At 43.4% G+C, this 23886-nt stretch overlaps 1 long non-coding RNA gene across 5 annotated transcripts in view; it reads left to right on the top strand.

Moving 5' to 3' along the window:
* The window catches only part of LOC143673795 (uncharacterized), a 31094-nt gene that overhangs the window by 5356 nt on the left and 1852 nt on the right, over nt 1-23886 (top strand). Inside the window, exons 1-4 of one of the 5 annotated variants that reach the window (XR_013170656.1) lie at nt 3966-7333; nt 21940-22109; nt 22569-22947; nt 23251-23358. This is a non-coding gene — a long non-coding RNA (uncharacterized LOC143673795). The other 4 variants (XR_013170658.1, XR_013170655.1, XR_013170657.1 and 1 more) reach the window with 4 other exon arrangements.

The following is a 23886-nucleotide window of genomic DNA, read 5'->3' as shown; positions in this document are numbered from 1 at the left end:
TCTGGAGTGATGCAGATGTTCAAAAATGACCATAGTGATGAATACATAATTATGTCATGGCATTGTGAGCCACTGATTGTATCCTGTAGATGGATTGTATGTGCTTAAAGATTTCTTAATAAAAATATATTTTTAAAATATCAATGTGTGTTTCCTCAACAGTAATTAATAACACTTTTTTTGGTAAGTAGGTCCTGTATTTTAGCTTTTTCTTTCAAATAAGTTGGAAATCTTTAATGAATATGTTCAATGAATGATGTACAAGAAAACTTTTTTTAACTCTTGAAGATTTTGGCAAATTGCATAACTGACAACAAACCTAAAAATAAGACATTTTAAGAAGACCCTTACAAAATAGAAGAAACCAAACAAAATAAATAATTGAGAGCTCAAATGGAACATGAATTAATTTGAAAATTCTATAACTTTACTTTACAATAATATCTGTATTTAGGGGAAGAATCTTTTAATAGAGCACATAATTTTAAATTCGATAAATGTGAATTCTGCATCAGAAAGGACTGAAGTGGAAAAAAAGAGGAATGGAATAAAGACATTCCAAAGACTTATAAATAATTTATTGGGCATATTTTGTCTTATAAAAAGTATGCATTGAAGAAAGGTGCTCTAAATGGAGGTAAAAGAGAGAATCTGTGAAAATGTAGGATGAGATATTTAAGTTTTTCACATGAGAACATTGGAGGTAACAATGTCCTCCACTTAGCACAGTTTGTTCAGACTCTACTAGGCACTTCAGCACATAGGGATAAGGAATATTCTCAAATTAAAATATGATCTGCAATGAAGAGTCAAATGAAGGGGTCAACAAATTAAGAGCATTTATGCATAAAATGCAACTCCAAAATATTGTCAGAAATTTTACTTAAAAAATAAAACCATATTGAAAAATTGTCTTCAGAAAAATACCCATGACATACTATTGAGAATGCTAAGTATTGGATTAAAGTACCTAGATAGGTGATGAGATAATTCTGCTTAGATTATTTGTAAATTTCAGATAAAATAAAAATCTCTTTTAAATTTAGGAAGAAATTTATTTAAAAATATAATTGTAAGAAAATAATAATAATTGTTAAATAGACACTTCCCTAGCCTTCTGTAGTTGGTCGTTCTCTATTTTGAAATAATTGTCAGTCAACAAATATTTCAAGAAACCATAGAGTGTTAATCACTTGTGCTTATTTTCATTCTCAGATGTTGTGGTTTGGACCATAAATTTAATGGCCACCTCAGTGATGGAGGATTTTTAAAGAATCAGGTACATACAGATCCTATTCTGTGACCCTAATAATGTAACTGCATTAGAAATCAATAACATAAAAAAGCCACAAACACAACAAAAACCCTCCATAGATATTTAAAATTTTAAAATACACTAAAAACTGATTCCTAGCTGAAATAGGAATTGTGAGAACGTTAAGAAATAGAACTCAAGAACATAAGCATACTATGTTTCAAAACCAATGTTTTAATGAAATTTATACCCTTAAAATGTTGATATTAGAAAGAAAAAAGGATGAAAATTATTGGACCGTGTTCATCTTAAAAACTTTTAAAATGCAGCAAAATAAACCCATATTAAAGAAATGAAAGAAGGTAAGAAAAATAAAGGTGGTAATTTACATGTAGAAGACAAATAAATAATAAGATAATTCAATAAGACACAATTTCATAATAGACAAACCTATGGCAACATTGAAAAAGGAAAAAGGAAAGATGGCCAGATTTAGAAATAAAAAAGACATAACTTCATATAACAGATCTTTTGTATTTTTTAACTTTTCTTATTGTATAGCATAACATACATAGAAAGTGAAGAAATTAAAAAAGCAATAGTTTTCTAAGCACTCTTCAACAAGTAATTACAGGACAGATCCCAGAGTTTGTTACCGGCTACCATGCCATTACCTCAGATTTTTTTCCTTCTTGCTCTTCAAGAATATAGGAGGCTAAACGTCTTAAATATTTCTTTATCACACAATCGATTTTTTCCTTTTCTGCATGACAAATAACATATACATAAAAAGCAATAAATTTCAAAGGACAGCACCACACTTAGTTGTAGAACACATTTCAGATTTGACAGGGTTACAATTCCACAATTTTAGGTTTTTATTTTAGCTGCTCTAAGATACTGGAGACTAAAAGAGATATCAATAAAATGATTCTGCATTCATACTCATTTGTTCCATCCTACCTTCTGTGTGTAACTCCACCGTCACCTTTGATCTTTCTATCCTTCTCATTAGGGGTATTTGGGCTATGGCCATTTAATTTTTTCGTGTTGGAAAGATCTGCCAGTAATAGGGGGTAGGGAGTTGGAACTATCTGATGTCCTGGAGAGGCTGGGCCCTCTAGGTTTCAGGACTTATCTGGAAAGTTGTACCAGTGCATGGAACCCTTGTGGAATCTTCTATATTGCTCTGGGTGTTTTGTAGGACTGGAAGGAATGCTCCCTGTTGGGGGTTGGCAAGTTATGCAAGAGTAAACTCCGGAGCAGACTCTTGGCTCTATTTGAACTCTCTCTGCCACTGATACTTTATTAGTTGTGTTTCTTTTGCCCCTTTTAGTCAGGATGGAATTATTGATCCCATGGAGCCAGGGTGTTGTGTTCATCTTAGCTTCCTGCTATTGTATTTATGGTTTATCTCTCTGACCACAGGGATCCAGATAGGAATCTGCTGGTCTATCCTCCCACATCTTCTCCAACCTTACTAATCATCCCACTCAGATGGTTGTTTTCACTCAGGAAAGGGTGGGGGTTCATGTACCAATATCTGCCTCACCTCTCATGACCCTGTAAATGTGGCAATCCTACTTTTCCTTTTGTATGGGAGATTTGAGATTCCATCTAGGGGTTCCCTATCCCAGGTGTTGTGAGAGCACAATCCCCCAGGGTCTGAACAGGGCTCAGATGTACTCAGATACCTGCAATGTCTCTGGTGGGGTTCATTCAATCAACACATATTTATTGAGCACCTACTTTGTGCAGGCACATTTCAGGCTTTGTAACACTGTGAGCCAGACAAAGACCTCAGTCTCCAGGGCTTCCACTCTAGATGGGGAATCAGACAGAGACCCCAGACTGCATGAGCTGAAAGAGACACAGCACACGAGAAGGGACCCCTCAAGGCTCATGTAGATATAGATGTGTCCCCCAAACTGTGAGAGTTCAGATAACTTCTAGGAAAAACTTAAAAGGAGAGTGGGCTTTGTGTCAGGAAGAGGGACCCCTGTCTCCACAGACCGGGTAGGGAACCTGGAGGACTGTCTCTAAGAGATGCTGTGCAGGATCTGTTCCCACATATCTTATAATTTCACTAGAGACCTGAGGTCTGGGGAATTCCCCTCAGGGGGGAAAGGAGTCAGTGAGAGCCATGAATGTGGTCTTAGCCCCTTGGGCACAGAGGGGAGTCTGGGAAAGTAGAGATGGTCCATGAGGAAACCTGTCCTACATGGACCCCACGATGCCAGCTCTGACATGAAGCATTGTGCCCACCTTCTCATTGCCCAACTACAATGCCTGAAGCTCACTGAGATAGAGTGCATGGGGAAGGCTCAGCTCAAAGGGTAGTGCAAGCACAGGAGCCCAGCCCACAAAGTGCCTTCAGAGGGCAGAGATGGTGACAGGACAGGCATCTGGTTTGGGTTCCAGCTCACCTCACCCATAGTGCCATACCCTCCATCCTGGGCATCTGGCAGAATCATTACTCAGGACTTCTGCCATCCCTACATACTGCTGGTTTCAGGAGGCACTGGGCTGCATCCAGATTGAATGTCTGGGCCAAGGCTACACCACCATGTACATCGTTTCCATCTGAAGCCTCTGGATTCACTGGTGCTCAGAGTATCTGTGCCAGGCTCAATATTTTGGTTCCAAGTTTTGGATTCTTGATTCAGTGGCAGCCGAGTCAGAGGGTGAGGAGGGTGGGGCCTGGGTGCCAGCGACCCAGAAGGGAGGGCATGGTGGCAGCACTCAGAGACAATCCTGTTGGGTAGCGTGGGCCATGAACAATGGGGTCCTTCAGAAGAGTCCTCTGCGGACCTCTGTATTATGGTACTGAAGGTCTATCTTGATGATTTGCATGTAGCATGAGGATGTGTATCTGCTGTTGTTGGGTAAAGTGTTCTCGAAATGCCAATAAACCCAACTGATTGATGATGATGCTCACTTCAATTACGTCCTTACTGATTATCTGCATTTTGGATGTTCCCATTACTGAGAGGAGTGTTGCAGTCTCTAACTACACAGAGGGTTTGTCCTTTTCTCTTGTAGTTTTATTTGATTTGCCTTATGTATTTTGATGCTCTGTTGGTTGGTAGGGGGCAAATCACTAAGGATTATTATGTCTTTTTGGAGAATCCAACCTTTAACCTTATGCAAGCCCTTCTTCAACCCTGAATATAGAAAACTGAAGAGTAGAAGAAGCAAAGAACACAAAAGTCATCCAGAATGACAAGCAATGAACAGTTTGGCATATTCTTCTAGGTCCTTTAAGTGCTTTACTATTTAATGTGATTTCTTTTAATGTTTTAACCTTTTCTTTTTTTTGGCATGGGAATTGAACCCGGGTCTCCCGCATGGCAGGTGAGAACTATGCCTGCTGAGCCACTGTGGCCCACCCTGTGCCTTTCTTTTACATTACACATTACAGTATAGGGAGGTCTTAGTTTGCTTTGTTGTGTTTTGTTTATATCCACTCTGTCAATGTTTGCTTTTAAGTGGAGTATTCATACCATTGGAATGTAAAGTGGTTATTAATATGTTTAGATTAATGCCAACCATATTTAAACAGTTTCCTATTAGTTGCACTTGCTATGTGTGACTATCTTCTGCATTTTATGTGCAAAATTTGGCTTTAATTGAACATTTTATATGTTTCAATTGTTCTCCTCTCTTGGCATGTCAATTAGATACTCTTATCAAATTTTTATACTAGTTGCCCTAGACTTTGCAATGTAAATTTACAACTGTACCACTTCCTGGTTAGCCTTGTCACCTCTCTAGAGAGGGTTAGGGTTCTCTAGAGAAACAAAACCAACAGGATAGACTGGTAAATATGAGATTTATAAAGGTGTCTCACACAACCATTGGAATGGGAGAGTCCAAATTCCATAGGGCAGGCTGAGAGGCTGGTGGCTCCAATGAAGTGTCTGGATGAACTCAATACAAGAGGCTCACTGGCTAAAGAAGCAGCAACTGAGTCTCTCTTCTCCATTAAAAGCCTTCAACTGATTGTACTGTCTCATTGTAGTAGAAAACCCTTAGATAATCAGATATGTAATCAGCCACAGATTCAATCAACTGACTGATGATTTAATGCACCTGCCTCCCAGTTTATCTACCAGCCATGGAATATCCTTGCAGCAAGGGTCAGTGCTTCTCTGACCAGACAACAAAGGTCAACGCTTGCCTGACCAGATAACTTGCCATAATAATGTGGCCAAGTTGACACCAGAAATTAACTGTCACAGTTCACCCCTTTTCAACTTCACAGCTATACACATCACCATGAAACATTCTTAATTTCGAAACAGAACACTATAACCCACATAGGTTTCACCTACAATACTCAACTGCCCTGCATACAAGCAGAAATGTTCCTCCAGAACAGGATCATGTCCTTTGGTAACATTCACTCTTAAAGTTCATGTTCTATGACTTAAATGTTATAACATGAACAGAAAACTTGTATCAAATGATAAGAGGAAAACAAGCTAGTTCCTTATATAAAAATGCAAACATGCAGCAATACAGATAGAAAATATTCATAGTTCTTTCTGTAGCTGGTCACTTGGACATATTTATCACTAGCTTCTTCTACTACACATTCCACATTCCCATTACCCTCAGTAAGCACTTCAGCTTGCCATGGTTCTTTACCAGGTGGAGGCACCCAAACCTTCATTCCTGAAGTTTCTGGAATACCGGTAGTCCTGCCTGAATTGGGTTGTTGCAGCTTTCCATTGACTTTAATCACAGGGTATGGTAGTACTAAGAGACACCCAATGTGATCACCAGCATTCCAAGAAAACCCTTGTGCATAGCTTTGAAATAAAATCCAGAATCCCAGGGTGAGTCTCCTTGCTCTTACCTGAGGGAGAAGGAGGTTTCAGGAGAATTCCCTCCATTGCATGGGCAGGCCCAGCCTCAGGCAGCACAGAGGGAACATTTAGCAGCTGTAGAGTCAGAGTTTTCTGGTCCTGACCTGTGTCTTCCAGCATCCACATGGCTTTGGCAAGCCTTTGTTTTCTCTTCTATAGAATGGGTCAGCTTTGTGAGGACTCAGGTAATAATACCCTTATGACAGGTTATTTATAAAGGAGGGCTACTATTACTCAGGTAACAAAATAGCATCAATGCAATAAGGTTTAAAACTTTCTTCTGCTAAGGACATCCATGTCCCACCTCTTTCCAGTCCCTGAAGACTTGGGATTTCCAGGCTTGAGCTCCTTTTCCAACCCTTCTGGTGTTCCTGGTGGAACTGCTGACTGCATTTTCCTTCCCCTGCTACCCTAGTGTGAAGAGGAGGCTCCTGGGGTCACAGAAGACAGCACCCAGGTGCAGAACATCCTCAGGTATTGCAGCCTCATGGAGCTGGTACAGTGCATTGTGCCCTCTCCCCTGGGCAGGTAGTTCTCTCTCATGTATCTATTCCAGGGGAACATGAGCCATGGCATGCCCCAACCACTACTTCTTGTGCAGTTGGTCATGGTCACCAGCTCAGTGCCATAAGCCATGTCACCTATGATCCTGCCAGCACTCACCATGGGCCCCAGTATAGCAGAAGATACTGTGTCATAGGATAAGAGAACTGTGATGGATTCCTTGAGCCTGAGGGGAGAACATGGGGGAGAACTCCAGGAGGAGACCCCAGGGCTGGTGTTGGTCTAGGAGCAAAGTGGAATGTCAGAATATTGATCGTCTGGACCTCTGTCTTGGAAGGACTCCTGGACTGGGAATCCTGGGTTTAGGCATCTCATATTTATTGGGATATTTTCTGACTTTGGAGCAATCCCTGGGAAGGCTGTCATGCTGGTGAATATACTCCTTCTTTCAGCGCCAGCACCACCTGCACTGCCAGCTCTACCTCCTGCTCTCATACAAGCAGAGGTAGAAAGGACTTCATGTTTCACACACGCTCTGGAGCTGGCACCAAAATGATCACCAGCTGGGGATTTGGAGTCAACTTCAGAGCTGGAGCCCCTAATGAAACCAGGTCCACTGACTGAGGCAGAAGCTCCCAGTAATGTGGCAGTTCCCCTACACAAACCAGGAGCTACAGAAGAGGACATAGGCACTCCTAAGAGGGTATTTGTATTTCTCTTTATAACATTCATAATCATGTTATATGTAATGTGTGATTACGTTTATTATTCATATTAAAACTCACATTAAATATTTCATCTTAATACCACATTTATATCAGCATCATGCACACATTACAGTGCTGGAGAATCATCACCACTGTCACATCCAGAACATTCCTTCTCCTCAAACTGGGCCCCCACCCCACTCAGCTATCACCCTCCTTTCTCACATCCTTAGTACCCTGGGAACAACTGATCTGCTTCTGTCTCCTGTGTTTCTGTCCTGGGCCCTGTGCTGAGCACATGGAGGTTCTTCGGTCCCAGCACAGAGTCAGGCTCAGTCAATAGGAACAAGTTATTGTCCCTACTTCACACTTTGGACAGAGTGGCTCAGGCTGGACTTACCCACCATGTTTCAGCTGGAAAGTTGGGGAACAGGGGCTGGAGCACAGAGCAGGGCTCAGCTAGAGTCAAATGTCCATCATTGTTTCCCCCACTTGTGATGTAGACCCTCTTGCCTTATGGCACTGGTCAAGGACTCAACTCCATGTCCTTTATCTGGCTCTGCCAGAATCAGTTCAGGAGGTGACTCTGGCCTTGTTCTCAGGATATGGCCAGTAGAATGTGTGTGAGGCACATCTCCATGTAAACAATTCAAAAGCTCCCACACAGCAATATTGAATGTGGATTAAAGAACTTGACTTTTCTGGGGTACCCAACAAATTCAAACTGGCCACAGTTCAAGCCCTTCTTGAGGTTTACTGTTGTGAAGCTCATTCAGGTAGCAGTGAAGCTTAGCCTATGTGCAGGTATGCCTAAGAGTTGCTTCTGAAGGATCTATTTTGTTGCTCAGATGTGGCCTCACTCTCTCTAAGGCCAACTCTACAAGTGAGATCACTGCCCTCCACTCTTGGGTGGGAGAAGACATCTAAGGCTGCAAGTCTCCCTGGTGGCTTGTGAGATGACACCCAGGGATGAATCTGACCCTGGCACCATGGGATCAACAATCCCATCCTGAATATAAGGGGGTGAGTGTAACTAATGAGGTATTGGTGGCTTGGAGAGTTCAGTAGAGTTGAGAGGCTACTCTGGAGGACACTCTTATGCCAGCAGTAGTTAGACATTGCTATCTATCATAACCTGTCAAACCACAGCCACGACCATTCCAGCCTATCCTAAAGAACACCTAGGGGAATCTAAGATTCAAAAAAGGTTCCATGTGCTTGTGTATTTTCTAGAAACCTACAATTTCCAGATGGGTCCCTGGACCAGATGATTCCTGAAACCTGGAGGGCCCAGCCTCCCAGAACATCACCTAATTCCCTCTCCATACCCCATATTATTGACAGTCCCTTTGAATATGAAAATGTTAGAAAGCAATAGTCCAAATACCCCTAAAGAGTGGGATAGAAAGATCAAAGATGATGAAGTTATACAGAGCAGGTAGAATTAAACAAATGAATATGATTGCTGAATCACTAAATTGATATTTATTTTAGTCTCCAGTATATTAGAACTGCAAGAAGCAAACACTAAAATTGTGGAATTGAAACCCACACCAAACTCTGAAATCTGTTCTACAACAAATAGTCATGCTATGCTTTGAATATATATGACTGTTTTTTATATGTTATTTTTCGTAAAAAAAAAAAAAAAAAAAAGACGAAAAATTGATGGGATTGATAAAAAAATTATCTGTTCTAGCCTCATATATTCTGGGGCAGCTAGAAGGAAAAGTCTGAGAGGAACAAATGGTAGCCCATGACAAAGTCAGGGATCTGTACTGTAACTACTTGTTGAAAAGTGCTTTGAAAAGTGTTGTATTTTTTCTTCGGTTTGGATATATATATATATTTTTTTTTGACTTCTATATTTTATTTACTTTACATATCTGGAATTACTGGCATATAGGGTTAAATGCCAGTGGCCAATTAATTCTTTTTTTATTAATTAAAAAAAATTAACACAACATTTAGAACTCATTCCATTCTACATATGCAATCACTAATTATTACTATCATCACATAGATGTATGATCATCATTTCTTAGTACCTTTGCATCGATTTAGAAAAAGAAATAGCAAGACAACAGAAAAAGAAATAAAATGATAATATAGAGAAAAAAATAAATGTAAAAAACACAAAAAATATATAAAAAAAACAATAAAAAAGCTATAGCTCAGATGCAGCTTCATTCAGTGTTTTAACATAATTACATTACATTTAGGTAGTATTGTGCTGTCCATTTTTGAGTTTTTGTATCCAGTCCTGTTGCACAGTCTGTATCCCTTCAGCTCCAGTTACCCATTATCTTACCCTATTTCTATCTCCTGATGGTCTCTGTTACCAATGGCATATTCCAAGTTTATTCTCTAATGTCGGTTCACATCAGTGGGACCATACAGTATTTGTCCTTTAATTTTTGGCTAGTCTCACTCAGCATAATGTTCTCTGGGTCCATCCATGTTATTACATGCTTCATAAGTTTATTCTGTCTTAAAGCTGCATAATATTCCGTCGTATGTATATACCACAGTTTGTTTAGCCACTCGTCTGTTGATGGACATTTTGGCTGTTTCCATCTCTTTGCAATTGTAAATAATGCTGCTATAAACATTGGTGTGCAAATGTCCGTTTGTGCCTTTGCCCTTAAGTCCTTTGAGTAGATACCTAGCAATGGTATTGCTGGGTCGTATGGCAATTCTATATTCAGCATTTTGAGGAACCGCCAAACTGCCTTCCACAGTGGTTGCACCATTTGACATTCCCACCAACAGTGTGCCTCTTTCTCCACATCCTCTCCAGAACTTGTCATTTTTTGTTTTGTTGATAATGGCCATTCTGGTGGGTGTGAGATGATATCTCATTGTGGTTTTGATTTGCATTTCTCTAATGGCCAGGGACATTGAGCTTCTCTTCGTGTGCCTTTTGGCCATTTGTATTTCCTCTTCTGAGAGGTGTCTGTTCAAGACCTTTTCCCATTTGTAATTGGGTGGGCTGTCTTTTTGTTGTTGAGTTGAACCATCTCTTTATAAATTCTGGATACTAGACCTTTGTCTGATATGTGGTTTCCAAATATTGTCTCCCACTGTGTAGGCTGTCTTTCTACTTTCTTGATGAAGTTCTTTGATGCACAAAAGTGTTTAATTTTGAGGAGCTCCCATTTATTTATTTCTTTCTTCAGTGCTCTTGCTTTAGGTTTAAGGTCCATAAAACCGCCTCCAATTGTAAGATTCATAAGATATCTCCCTACATTTTCCTCTGTTTTATGGTCTTAGACCTAATGTTTAGATCTTTGATCCACTTTGATTTAACTTTTGTATAGGGTGTGAGATACGGGTCCACTTTCATTCTTTTGCATATGGATATCCAGTTCTCTAGACACCACTTATTGAAGAGACTGTTCTGTCCCAGGTGAGTTGGCTTGACTGCCTTATCAAAGATCAAATGTCCATAGATGAGAGGGTCTATATGTGAGCACTATATTCAATTCCATTGGTTGATATATCTATCTTTATGCCAATACCATGCTGTTTTGACCACTGTGGCTTCATAATATGCTGTAAAGTCCGGCAGCATGAGACCTCCAGCTTCGTTTTTTTTCCTCAAGATACTTTTAGCAATTCGGGGTACCCTGCCCTTCCAGATAAATTTGCTTATTGGTTTTTCTATTTCTGAAAAATAAGTTGTTGGGATTTTGATTGGTATTGCATTGAATCTGTAAATCAATTTAGGTAGAATTGACACCTTAACTATATTTAGTCTTCCAATCCATGAACACGGTATGCCCTTCCATCTATTTAGGTCTTCTGTGATTTCTCTTAACAGTTTTTTGTAGTTTTCTTTGTATAGGTCTTTTGTCTCTTTAGTTAAATTTATTCCTAAGTATTTTATTCTTTTAGTTGCAATTGTAAATGGAATTCATTTCTTGATTTCCCCCTCAGCTTGTTCATTGCTAGTGTATAGAAACACTACAGATTTTTGAATGTTGATCTTGTAACCTGCCACTTTGCTGTACTCATTTATTAGCTCTAGTAGTTTTGTTGTGGATTTTTCTGGGTTTTCAATATATAGTATCATATCGTCTGCAAACAGTGATAGTTTTACTTCTTCCTTTCCTATTTTGATGCCTTGTATTTCTTTTTCTTGTCTAATTGCTCTGGCTAGAACCTCCAACACGATGTTGAATAATAGTGGTGATAATGGATATCCTTGTCTTTTTCCTGATCTTAGGGGGAAAGTTTTCAATTTTTCCCCATTGAGGATGATATTAGCTGTGGGTTTTTCATATATTCCCTCTATCATTTTAAGGAAGTTCCCTTGTATTCCTATCCTTTGAAGTGTTTTCAACAGGAATGGACGTTGAATCTTGTCAGATGCCTTCTCTGCATCAATTGAGATGATCATGTGATTTTCTGCTTTGATTTGTTGATATGGTGTATTACATTAATTGATTTTCTTATGTTGAGCCATCTTTGCATACCTGGGATGAATCCTACTTGGTCATGATGTATAATTCTTTTAATGCGTTGCTGGATTCGATTTGCTAGAATTTTATTGAGGATTTTTGCATATATATTCATTAGAGAGATTGGTCTGTAGTTTTCTTTTTTTGTAATATCTTTGCCTGCTTTTGGTATGAGGGTGATGTTGGCATCATAGAATGAATTAGGTAGCTTTCCCTCCACTTCAATTTTTTTGAAGAGTTTGAGCAGAGTTGGTACTAATTCTTTCTGGAATGTTTGGTAGAATTCACATGTGAAGCCATCTGGTCCTGGACTTTTCTTTTTGGGAAGCTTTTCTTTGCTTGTGATTGGTTTGTTGAGGTCATCAATTTCTTCTTGAGTCAAAGTTGGTTGTTCATGCCTTTCTAGGAACTTGTCCATTTCGTCTATATTGTTGTATTTATTAGCGTAAAGTTGTTCATAGTATCCTGTTATTACCTCCTTTATTTCTGTGAGGTCAGTGGTTATGTCTCCTCTTCCATTTCTGATCTTATTTATTTGCATCCTCTCTCTTCTTCTTTTTGTCAATCTTGCTAAGGGCCCATCAATCTTGTTGATTTTCTCATAGAACCAACTTCTGGTCTTACTGATTTTCTCAATTGTTTTCATGTTCTCAATTTCATTTATTTCTGCTCTAATCTTTGTTATTTCTTTCCTTTTGCTTGCTTTGGGGTTAGTTTGCTGTTCTTTCTTGTGTTCTTCCAAGTGGACAGTTAATTCCTGCATCTTTGCCCTGTCTTCTTTTCTGATATAGGCATTTAGGGCAATAAATTTCCCTCTTAGCACTGCCTTTGCTGCATCCCATAGGTTTTGATATGTTGTGTTTTCATTTTCATTCACCTCGAGATATTTACTAATTTTTCTTGTAATTTCTTCCTTGAGCACTCGTTGTTTAAGACTGTGTTGTTGAGCCTCCATGTATTTTTGAATTTTCTGGCACTCTGCCTATTATTGATTTCCAACTTCATTCCTTTATGATCTGAGAAAGTGTTGTGTATGATTTCAATCTTTTTAAATTTGTTGAGACTTGCTTTGTGACCCAGCATACGGTCTATCTTTGAGAATGATCCATGAGCACTTGAGAAAAAGGTGTATCCTGATGTTGTGGGGGGTAATATCCTATAAATGTCTATTAAGTCTAGCTCATTTATTGTAATATTCAAATTCTCAGTTTCTTTATTGATCCTCTGTCTAGATGTTCTGTCCATTGATGAGAGTGGCAAATTGAAGTCTCCAACTATTGCAGTAGATGTGTCTATTTCCCTTTTCAGTAATTGCAGTGTGTTCCTCACGTATTTTGGGGCATTCTGATTCGGTGCTTAAATATTTATGATTTTTATGTCTTCTTGTTTAATTGTTCCTTTTATTAGTAGATAGTACCCTTCTTTGTCTCTTTTAACTGTTTTACATTTAAAGTCTAATTTGTTGGATATTAGTATAGCTACTCCTGCTCTTTTCTGGTTGTTATTTGCATGAAATATCTTTTCCCAACCTTTCACTCTCAGCCTGTTTATCTTTGGGTCTAAGATGTGTTTCCTGTAGACAGCATATAGAAGGATCCTGTTTTTTAATCCATTCTGCCAGTCTATGTCTTTTGATTGGGGAATTCAGTCCATTAACATTTAATGTTATTACTGTTTGGGTAATATTTTCCTCTGCCATTTTGCCTTTTGTATTATATATATCATATCTGATTTTCCTTCTTCCTACACTATTCTCCATACCTTTCTCTTCTGTCTTTTCGTATCTGACTCTAGTGCATCCTTTAGTATTTCTTGCAGAGCTGGTCTCTTGGTCAAAAATTCTCTCAGTGACTTTTTGTCTGAAAATGTTTTAATTTCTCCCTCATTTTTGAAGGACAATTTTGCTGAATATAGAAGTCTTCATTGGCAGTTTTTCTCTTTTAGTAATTTAAATATATCATCCCACTGTCTTCTTGCTTCCATGGTTTCTGCTGAGAAATCTACACATAGTCTTATTGGGTTTCCCTTGTATGTGATGGATTGTTTTTCTCTTGCTGCTTTCAAGATCCTCTCTTTCTCTTTGACCTCTGACATTCTAACTAATAAGTATCTTGGAGAACCCTATTTGGATGTATTCTCTTTGGTGTGCGCTACACTTCTTGGATCTGTAATTTTAGGTCTTTCATAAGAGTTGGGAAATTTTGTGATAATTTCTTCCATCAGTTTTTTTCCTCCATTTCCCTTCTCTTCTCCTTCTGGGACGCCCACAACACGTATATATGTACACTTCATATCATCATTCAATTCCCTGAGCCCCTGCTCAAATTTTTCCATTCTTTTCCCTATAGTTTCTGTTTCTTTTTGGATTTCAGATGTTCCATCCTCCAGTTCACTAATTCTAACCTCTGTCTCTTGAAATCTACCATTGCACATTTCCATTGTTTTTTCATCTCTTCTACTGTATCTTTCATTCCCATAAGTTCTGTGATTTGTTTTTTCAGACTTTCCATTTCTTCTTTTTGTTCATCCCATGCCTTCTTCATGTCCTCCCTCAATTCATTGATTTGGTTTTTGAAGAGGTTTTCCATTTCTGTTCATATATTCAGAATTAGTTGTCTCAGCCCCTGTATCTCATTTGAGCTATTGGTTTGTTCCTTTGACTGGGCCGTATCTTCAGTTTTCCTGGTGTGATTTGTTATTTTTTGCTGGTGTCTGGGCATTTAATGAGATTTCCCTGAGTGTGGGACCCAGCAGGTTGAAAGACTTTCCTGTGAAGTCTCTGGGCTCTTTTTTTCTAATCCTACCCAGTATGTGGTGCTTGTCTGTCTGTGGGTCCCACCAGCAAAAGATGTTGTGGCTCCTTTAACTTTGGAAGACTCTCGCTGCTGGGTGTGTGGTGGAGACAGAGGAAAGGTTGTAGGTTGGTTTTAATGGCTTCAAATGGTGAAGTCCTGGGATCTGAATTCCTTGAGAGAGGGATTCCACCTGAGTTGCGTTTCACCCCTCCCGCAGGGAAGGTTCAGGTGGTAGAGAGCCCTGAAAGCAGCCTGTTTCTGCGTTCTGGGCAGTTGCAACCTGTGTAATCCCAGCACTGAGCCCAGAGGCAAACAAGCCTCTGTAGAAACAGCCACAGAAGGCTCTGTTTTGCCCCCTTTCCTCTTTCTCAGTTCGCCCAATAGGCGACTTCCGCCTTGATCAGTTTTGACTGAGCTGAGGGCCTATTTTTAGTAGTCAGAAGTTGTTCAGTAATACCACTATTGGTGTTAGGTTGGGCTCAGTCTCTACTACTGTTGGAGACTCTTTCCTTTCCCTCCGGGAAGTCTCCTGTGAGGGAGGGGCGCCGGCCGCCGTGGCTTGGGGAACCACTGATCTAAGGCTCCCAGCTGGCCAGGGAAGCCGCGTGTGTGGGAGGGGCTCTGGTCACTGGCTGCCATGGCTTGGAGAACCACTGATCCGAGGCTCCCAGCTGGCCTGGGAAGCCGCATTTGTGGGTGGCGCGCCAGTTGCCAGCGCCGCGGCTTGAGGAACTGCCGATCTGAGGCTCCCAGCCGGCCCGGGAAGCTGCGTGTGGGGGAGGGGCGCCAGCCGCCGCGGCTTGGGGAACTGCTGATCTGAAGCTCCCAGCCGGCCCTGGAAGGAGGGAAGGAGGGGCTCTGGCCACCAGCCGCCACGGCCCAGGGAAGCACATACATCTCGAGAACCTCACCGCAGTGGAGTCTCTTAGCCGGTCCAGCTGTTCCAGACTGGGATACACTGTGTTTCTGATCTCTGTCGTGGATCTGGGAGCCGTTCTGTACTGTTTCTAGTTATTTAGTAGTTGTTCTGGAGGAGGAACTAAGACGCACGCACCTTACTAAGCTGCCATCTTCTCCAGAAGTCCTGGATATATATTTTATATTATATAATTTAAGTGTTAGTGTGGGCTATCGTGACTTGACAGGCAGAGATCTTACCTGCTGTGCTGGAGACCTAGGTTTGATTTCTAGTGCCTGTCCATGCAAAAAAAAAAAAAAAAAAAAAAACTTAAACCAATACATTGAAAATAAAAACTAAAGAAGGTTTTTAATTTCAGTCAAAACAGATTTCTAAACAGGGAAAGTATCAGTAAAGATTATGTAGATCAGTACACCATTCGATGATGTATTCTCCAAGAAGACATTATTATCTTTAATGAGTAGCTACTACCAACAGAGCATCCAAATTCATAAGCGAAATCAAATGAAGCTACAAGAGAAAAGGACAAACACACTGTGTACTTGGAGACTGCAACACTCCTCCTGTCATAATGGGAACATCCAAAATGCTGGCAATCAGTAAGGAGATAATTAAAGTGAACAACATCATCAACTGTGTTTATTGGCATTTACAGAATACTTCATACAACAACAGCAGATACACATTCTCAAGATACATGTATTTCAACAATATGGATCATCTAAACCACAAAACAGATGTCCACAGAGGACTCTTCTGAAATTCCCCCTTGCTCCTGTGCCCACCCTAGCCTGGAAGTTGGTTTCTGGGTGCTGAACCCATGTTCTCCCTTCCGGCTCACTGGCACCCAGCCCCAGTCCTCCTCACCTCTGAGTTGGCTGTCATTGAATCAAGAATCCAAAGCTTGGAAGCAAAAAGTGGAGCCCAGCATAGCTACTCAGACCTGCAATAAATTCAGAGACTTAAGATAGACGCAGCAATCAAGTGCATGGCGGTGTGGTTCTGACCCAGATATTCGATCTGGGTGCAGCCCAGCAGCACCTGTAAGCAGCAATATGTGGGGGTTAAGAGAAATCCACTGAGTATTGATCCTGCCAGATGTGAGGATGGAGGTCATGACATTGTGGGGGGGGCAATCTGGAAACCAAGTCAGGGGCCTGTCCTGTCACCATCTCTGCCCTCTGAGGGTACACTGTGGACTGGACTCCTGTGCCTGCCCTGCTCCACAAGCCAAGGCCTCACTAAGTGCTTCCTCAGTGAACTCCAGGTGCTGTAGCTGGGAAATGAGAAGGTAGACAGGATGCTACAAGTCAGAGCTGGCATGGGGAGCTCCATGTAGGACAGGCTCCCGGAGGGGCTGTCTCCTGATCACCAGCCTCCCCTCTGTTCCCAAGGGGCCGAGACCCCATTCATAGATCCCTGTGACTCCTTCCTTCCTGAGAGGAGGCCCAAGGCCTCAGCCCTGTTGTGGAAAAAAAAATATCTGGGAACAGAGACCTGAACAGACTCCCAGGAACAGTTCCCAAACTAACACACCTGGTGGAGACAGGTGACCCTCTTCCTGATGCAAAGATCACTCACCTTTCAGTTGACCCTGGATGTTGGCTGAAGTGTCAAAACATGGGGGGATACATCCTTATCTAGATGGATCATGAGAGGTCCCCTTTAACATGTTGTGCATCCTCCATGCTTATGTGTTCTGGGATCCCTGTCTGACTCTCTGATGAGAAAGGAAGCCCAGAAGGTAACAATCTTTATCTGATAGGCTCACTATGTTATGCTCAGAGCCTGAAATGTGCCTGCACATAGCAGGTACTCAATAAATCTGGGTAGATTAAATGAACCACAACCAGAATCATTACAGTTATCTGAGTGTACCCGGGAAATGTGCCAGCCAATGGGGTTTTTGTTCTCACTCCACCAGGGATAGGGACTCCCTAGATGGAATCTCAAATCTCACATACAAAAGAAAATGTAGATTTGTGCACATTTGCAGTGTTGTGAGGGTGAGAGCAGATAGTGATACATGAGTCCCCAGCCTCTCCTGATTGAAAAGAATCATCCTGCATGGCATGATTAGTAAGGTTAGAGAAGGTGTAGAAGGATGGAACAGCAGATTACTACTTGGACCCTAGGATCAGAGAGGTAAACCATAAATGTATTTCAGGAGGAAAACCCAGGGAGGGAGCTCAGTGGGAACTCCAGGTGGCATCTGGACATGGGGCCCTTTTTGGCCCCTCAGGGCTCTGGGTGAGGAGACCCCAAACCACCCACACTCACTCTGTACCAGCACTGCACCTTTGGTCCACATGGGGCCCCATGCCTGTACAGGGGCTTGTGAAGACCACCCTACCCATCAGACCCTCACTGACCTGCTGCGTGGAGTTCTGCAAATAAGACCCCAGCAGTGGGGCCATGAGGCACCAGGGGAGGTTTGGCCATGGCTTCAGTCGTGCTCCCAGGTGACCATCTCTACCCAGGGCTGGCTGGGGACCATGTCATGATAGCCCTCCAACCTGGGGGCTAAGAGCTGGCAGATGGAGGTTCGAGATGCCATGTAGGGCACATGTCTCCCACACCAGCATCATCTTTGCAACCTGCTGGATATACTCTGGATGTGGAACTGTTATTCAGCCACAAGTACATGGAGATCAAAGTGCCCACACCTCCAAGGATGTACCAACCATCATTGAAATGTGGAATCCAGATCCCAAGGCCCTGAATTGGTCACCTGAACTAAGCAGACCACAGCCCACCAGAGAAAAGAACTTCTCCATGGCACCAAGCCCTGTGGCCATCCACATACTCAACCCTCATCTGTCCACAGGGGTACAAGCCAGGCTTAACAGGGAGGCATGTGCATTGCTCCTGGCTAGACCCACCAGACGTGGGTCAGCCTGATGGGTCAGAAGCATGGGTGGGGTGTCCCCAGCCCTGACATTTGCTTCACTCCTTTCTGCTCACAAAGGCCCTCAGGCTTATTTGGCTAATTTGATAGTTCCCAGGTTCAAAACGTCACAAGATATGGGTGTGGTGTGAAATGTGACAGTGATCTGGTCCATTTGATGCCTTGTAGTTTTGAAGAGTACCACAATGGGGTGGATCTCCATTAAATGTCCTCTGGTTGTCCTGCATATGCTTGCACAGAAAGGAAAGGCTCTGCTTTGGAGGCATCCACTCTACTATTGAGCAGCCAAGCCTGGGGCTGTGTCTTTAAGCCCAGACCAAGACCACAAGTGGGCAAGTGGAATCAGGTCTACTTTATACTCCAAAAAGCTGCAGGTCAGCCCTGAACCCCACTGGCTCCCTCCTATCCACAGCCAGACCACCTTGACACTAAACTTGCAACTGTCTGCCAGCAGAAAAGAAAACAACCTGGGCTGTAGGGAAATAAAGAACTTCACAGAGGAGCTCTTTCTAGTGCCCCATTCACCTCTGACTCCTTGCAGAAATAAAGGAGATAATGAAAGGATAATATGAGCAACTGTATGCTAAAAAGAACTAGACAATATAGACAAAATGAACGACTTCCTAGAAAAACATGAACAACAGAAAACCTGATTGGTGAAGGTGGAGCACATACACAGGGGCTTGTGGAGAGCCTGTCCACCACCCTACTCTTCTGAAGGAATTGAACATATGCCCTGGAGATGGCAGAGGGTCCAGGTGCCTCCCATATGCTTGGGGAGGATGAAGTCAAGAGCAAGGTGATCTCACCTATGTTCTGCAATGTTGCAATACTCATATAGGTGTTTGAAGAGAAAGAGCCACTGTGTAAGGCCTTGGAAAGAGTGTGAGTGCTGCTCCTCCAAGCTCCAAGATGTCCCTGGGAAGGATAAAGCATCATTCTGTAAATGATTCTCAGGGCTTGAAATCTAATAATGGTTTCCCTGCTGGTTGTCAGAAATGTTTGCTCCAGTGACCAATGTTTTCCTGTAAACTTCCCCCTATCAAAATTGTGGCCTTTATCTCATGACTATACCTCCTTTGTATCAGATAACTTATTGTGAGCTTCACAGGTCAACAGCCATAGCAAAATTTGCCTTATGAGAGTCCATGAGTTTGTACTGTTTTTGACTTTGCATTGAAACTGAAATAGTTTACAACTTTTGTAATATTGTGCTGGAATGAATGCATTTTGTATTGGTAAAGAACATGTCTTTCTCAGTTGAAAGGTGGAATGTGCAGGTTTGAAACTGTTATGGACCCCAGGAAAGGCATGCTCTTTTAATCCCATCTTGTGGGTGCACATCTCTCCTGGGAGGGGTATTTTGATTAGGTTGTTTCCATGGAGATGTGTCCTCACCTATTCGCAGTGGCTCTTAATCCACTTACTGCTGTCTTGCAAGAGAGGGACATTTTGGAAAGGACACATATGTTTGGAGAGGCAGAAAGGAAACATGCCAAGACATGCCAAAAGCACATACAGGAGCTGACAGAGCCGGGTGAAACCAGAAGCCAGGAGAGAAGGACAGCAGATGTTGCCATGTGCCTTCCCATGAGACAGATGAGTCCAGAGACCAGCTGCCTTCCCTCCAGGAAGGTATCCTCTTGTTAGGGCCTAAATTTGGACAATTTCCTGGCATTATAACTGTAACTTGCATCTTAATAAACGATATGAAAGAGAGAACACAACCAAAACACAAACACAGTAACTAATGATGGGGACAATGCTAGTGTGAGGTAGAAAGGGAGCTGGAACCAAGGAGGTGGCAAGGAGCAGAGAAAAACCCTGGGAGGCAGCTCTGCCATGGGGCAGTGGAATCAGCCTCTGGACAACATGGCCAGGGGCCCCAACAGGAGTAGGATAAGGAGATGCCAGGTTAATGGGCAGGGAGTGCGTGTGGCCCCAAGTGGTCTCTCTGCCATGGCCATCTCTGGGGCATACTGGACAAGAGAATGCTGCATCCTGCCACGTTCTCTTTGGGCACCTAGAAGGAGAATGAGCCCCTAGTGTTCAGGGCAGATACAGGGCCCCAGTTTCTACCTCCATATATTGGGGTGTTTGGAGTGGAAGAATCTCAGGATTTCACAGGTTTAGATAAGTGTCTTTAGTCTCAGTTTTCCATCGATGGCCTAGTGTGCTCTGAGCCCCTGGGAAATTCTTTCTGTTCCCTGGGTTGCTTCTGAGCACTAGCAGGCCAAGAGGTTTGGGGAGGGGATTCTTGGGAGGGTGCAGAGAATGTCTTCTCCTTTGCTCCATGTGGTGGAAGTGGGGCTGCTTTTTGACTCAAGGTGTGAGGTTTCAGTAGGTGATTTTCTTGCCCAGAACTGCAGTGATAGGTCTGGTCACAATGGAGCAGCCTGTTTCCCAACTGTGCCCAGGAGGCTTCTGGAGATGCAGGAGCCAGGAAGGAGGCACACTTGGGTATTTCTGGCTATTCGCCTGCCTAAGATTGTACATCCTGTTATTAGCACTCACCTGTATGCTCTGAGCTGGTCAGAGGTCTATGTGTTTGTCTGGGGGCCTCTGATGATCTCATCTGTCCCTTCCTCATCTGTGCCCCAATTCCTCACCTGAGCCACTGGTAGCTTGGAGCTTGGTTCCAGTGCTGAAAACCACTGACATGGCCTCTGCACCCAGGTACTCAAAGTCCACGGGGGCGATTGGTAAATTCATGAAAAAAAAAACTTTAGAAAGGAAAAGCGCAGATGTTCTAGTGAAAAGAAAGCAGGGTCTGAGAGGGCAGACTGGGGGCCCCCAGGTGGGAGTGACCCAAAGGCTCCCTGTAAGGTAACATCTGTGCTGTGAACATAATGATCAGAGGGGCCAGCCCTGCACAGGAAATCTGCTGAGAGGAGGTGCAAATGTGCAGACTCAGAGGCAGAGGGTGTGTGGCCAGAGGAGGTGAGAAAGGCAGATGATATTGCAGGCACAAGCTAGGAGGGGAGGAGGGAGAGAGGAAGAAGGGCAAGCCCAGGTCCTCCACCCTGAAGATGATTTAGGTGTTTGTGAGTGTGAGGCTGTGTGGACCAAGAATGTGGACAGGGCTTGGCTGGGGCTGCTGCCTCCAGGCCATACCTCAGCCTTTGTCTGTGATGTCACCCGCAGCTCCACTGTGGAGGAACTGCTTCCATCCCCATCCTGGGGCTGTGGCAGGGTCCAGTCTGGATGCTGGGCCTGAGATCCTTCCTGCCTGTGGCCCATGACCTCCCTCAGCCTTTGTGTATTGGCCTCTGGAGAAGACACCTCTCTGTATGGCAGCTTGCTTCCCAAGAGTGCAAGTGAGTAGAAGAGACAGGAAAACAGAGACAGAGAGAAAGAAACACACAGAGAGATAGGGAGAGAGGGAGAGAGCAGGAGAGAGAGAGGGAGACATAGAGAAGGAAAAAGATTGAGAGTAACAAAGAGACACAAAATAACAGAGTGATATTGGGGCAAGGGACAACCACCAAAATATTCTCAAAATCTCCTTTAACTATAGCTTGGAGGTGAAATTGCATCAATCCCTTCACTTCTGCCATGTTATATTATTGAGAAGTGAGACACATAGTCCAGCCCACACCCAAGAGGAATGGATTACATCAGGATGTGGAGACCAGGAGGAAAGGGCTCTGGAAAGGCTCTTTGAGCCATCCCAGCATGCTTACTAAGGTGAGGCACTTGGATCTGATTCTAAATGGAATGGGAAGCCTTTGGAGGGTTTTCATTCCAGGGTGAGAGGCTCTGATTTTCACTGAATTTCCAGCCCATTCTGGAGGGAAAGGGAAATGGAGCCAAGAGTGCTCATGACCTTCCCAAGATCACAGCCCCACTGCTCAGCCCTGATTTGAGTTGTGTTTCTTGCTTCTTCACACCCAAGCTGGCAATTCCTCCTTCTCTAAGCTAAAGACTTAGCTACAGGTCACACCAGCCCTGCAGATTTATAGGAATTGTTGCACATCCATCTGATGATGTCCCTGGGAAGGAGAAGCTAGAATTGTCCCCTCAAGGAGAAGGGGGGAATTGGGGGACACTTTGAGGCACAAGGAGTGTCAGGGTCACAGAACTGGGAGGAAGAGACCCAGGTCTCACCTAGGCTCTGACACCTCAGTTGTTTCCTGATGTCCCCAGGCCTTAGGGGCAGCATGGAAGGCTGTGTGAGTGACACTGTGCAGTCTGGAGATGACAGGGAAGAGGAGAGAAAAGGTAGGGAGCTTTCATCCAGAGGGGACAGAAGGAGGGGGACCCAGGAAGTGACCTCACTTCCTTGGAGACAGAGCCCTACAGAGCTTGGAACCCCAAGAACTAGGCACCTACATTCCAGAGTCAACCCCTAACCACTCACTCCGGTAGAGAGGCTGAAGAGACCAACATGTTCTCTTGCTGTCTACCGGCTTCACGAGGCCGTGGGTCCAGGAAACTCCACCGTGAGAGCCTTATCCAACAGTGCAGGCGCTGGCTCAGCTCTCACCCTCGGAGATTTTGGCATTTTTCAAGGAGGAACCCAAGGGTAACCCAGGGGTCCCAGAAGGGGGATGCCCCAAGCTGACTTTGTGGCCCTGCCTGGGAAGTCTCAGCAGCACCCCTCCCTCTGTGGGTGCATGAGGGGAGGGACAAGAGTGGGGACAGACCCCGGGTAGAAGCAGGTGGCTGGGAATGGACATCTGGTGGGTTCATCATGACCCCAACACGTCCAGGCTCTAGGGTGGGCAGGGAAGAGTTGGAGTGGCACCACCTGCCCAGGTCTTAACCCAGCCCTGTGTAGCTGTCACCTCCTTTCCTCCTTGCCTGGTTGATGGTCTTTTCTTTACAGATTTCCCCCCAGGAGACCAGCACAGAGCTGGATGATGGTGTTTTCAATACGTCTATGACCACAGCGCTGGCAGGCCAGAGTACCCAAAGGAATCAGAACAGGCTGGCGGTGAGATGGCAGCAGTAGGGTCCTCACCCAGGTCCCAAGTCAGCCGGGGGCTCTGGGTCTCAAGTCCTGCCCAGACAGCACTCCCAGACTCCTCCCTGAGCTTCCCCTGTGTTGGTCCTCTATTCCAAGGAGTTCTGCATCCAGTCTCTGCCTTGACCAGGTGCAGTGATTCCTGGAACATCACAAAAGAGACGACCATAGTGATTCCTCCTCATGACAGACCATGACAGCCTTTCTTAGTGACATGTCCTTGGTTATTTTGTCTACCTGCCCCCAGGTGCTCTAGCACCTAGGTGTCCCACCTGCTGTCAGCATGACAGGCCCTCCACACCTCTCCATCCTTAGGCATACTCAGTCTTCCTGAGTTGTTTTGCCTAAAAACGTGGGGAGAGTGAAATTATATGATAATACATGTGCTTCTGCAACATGCCATCACACCGAGCTCACCTTCATGATCCATCCATGTCAGGTGACAGGGCTGTGTGAAGGTTCAGAGGGAGGACAGAGTTGACAGGGGCCGCCTGTCAC

This window comes from Tamandua tetradactyla, chromosome 2, assembly GCF_023851605.1.
Source record: "Tamandua tetradactyla isolate mTamTet1 chromosome 2, mTamTet1.pri, whole genome shotgun sequence".
Lineage (NCBI taxonomy): Eukaryota > Metazoa > Chordata > Mammalia > Pilosa > Myrmecophagidae > Tamandua > Tamandua tetradactyla.
Note: the sequence above shows the minus strand (reverse complement) of the source record. Positions and strands in the feature narration are given on the sequence as shown.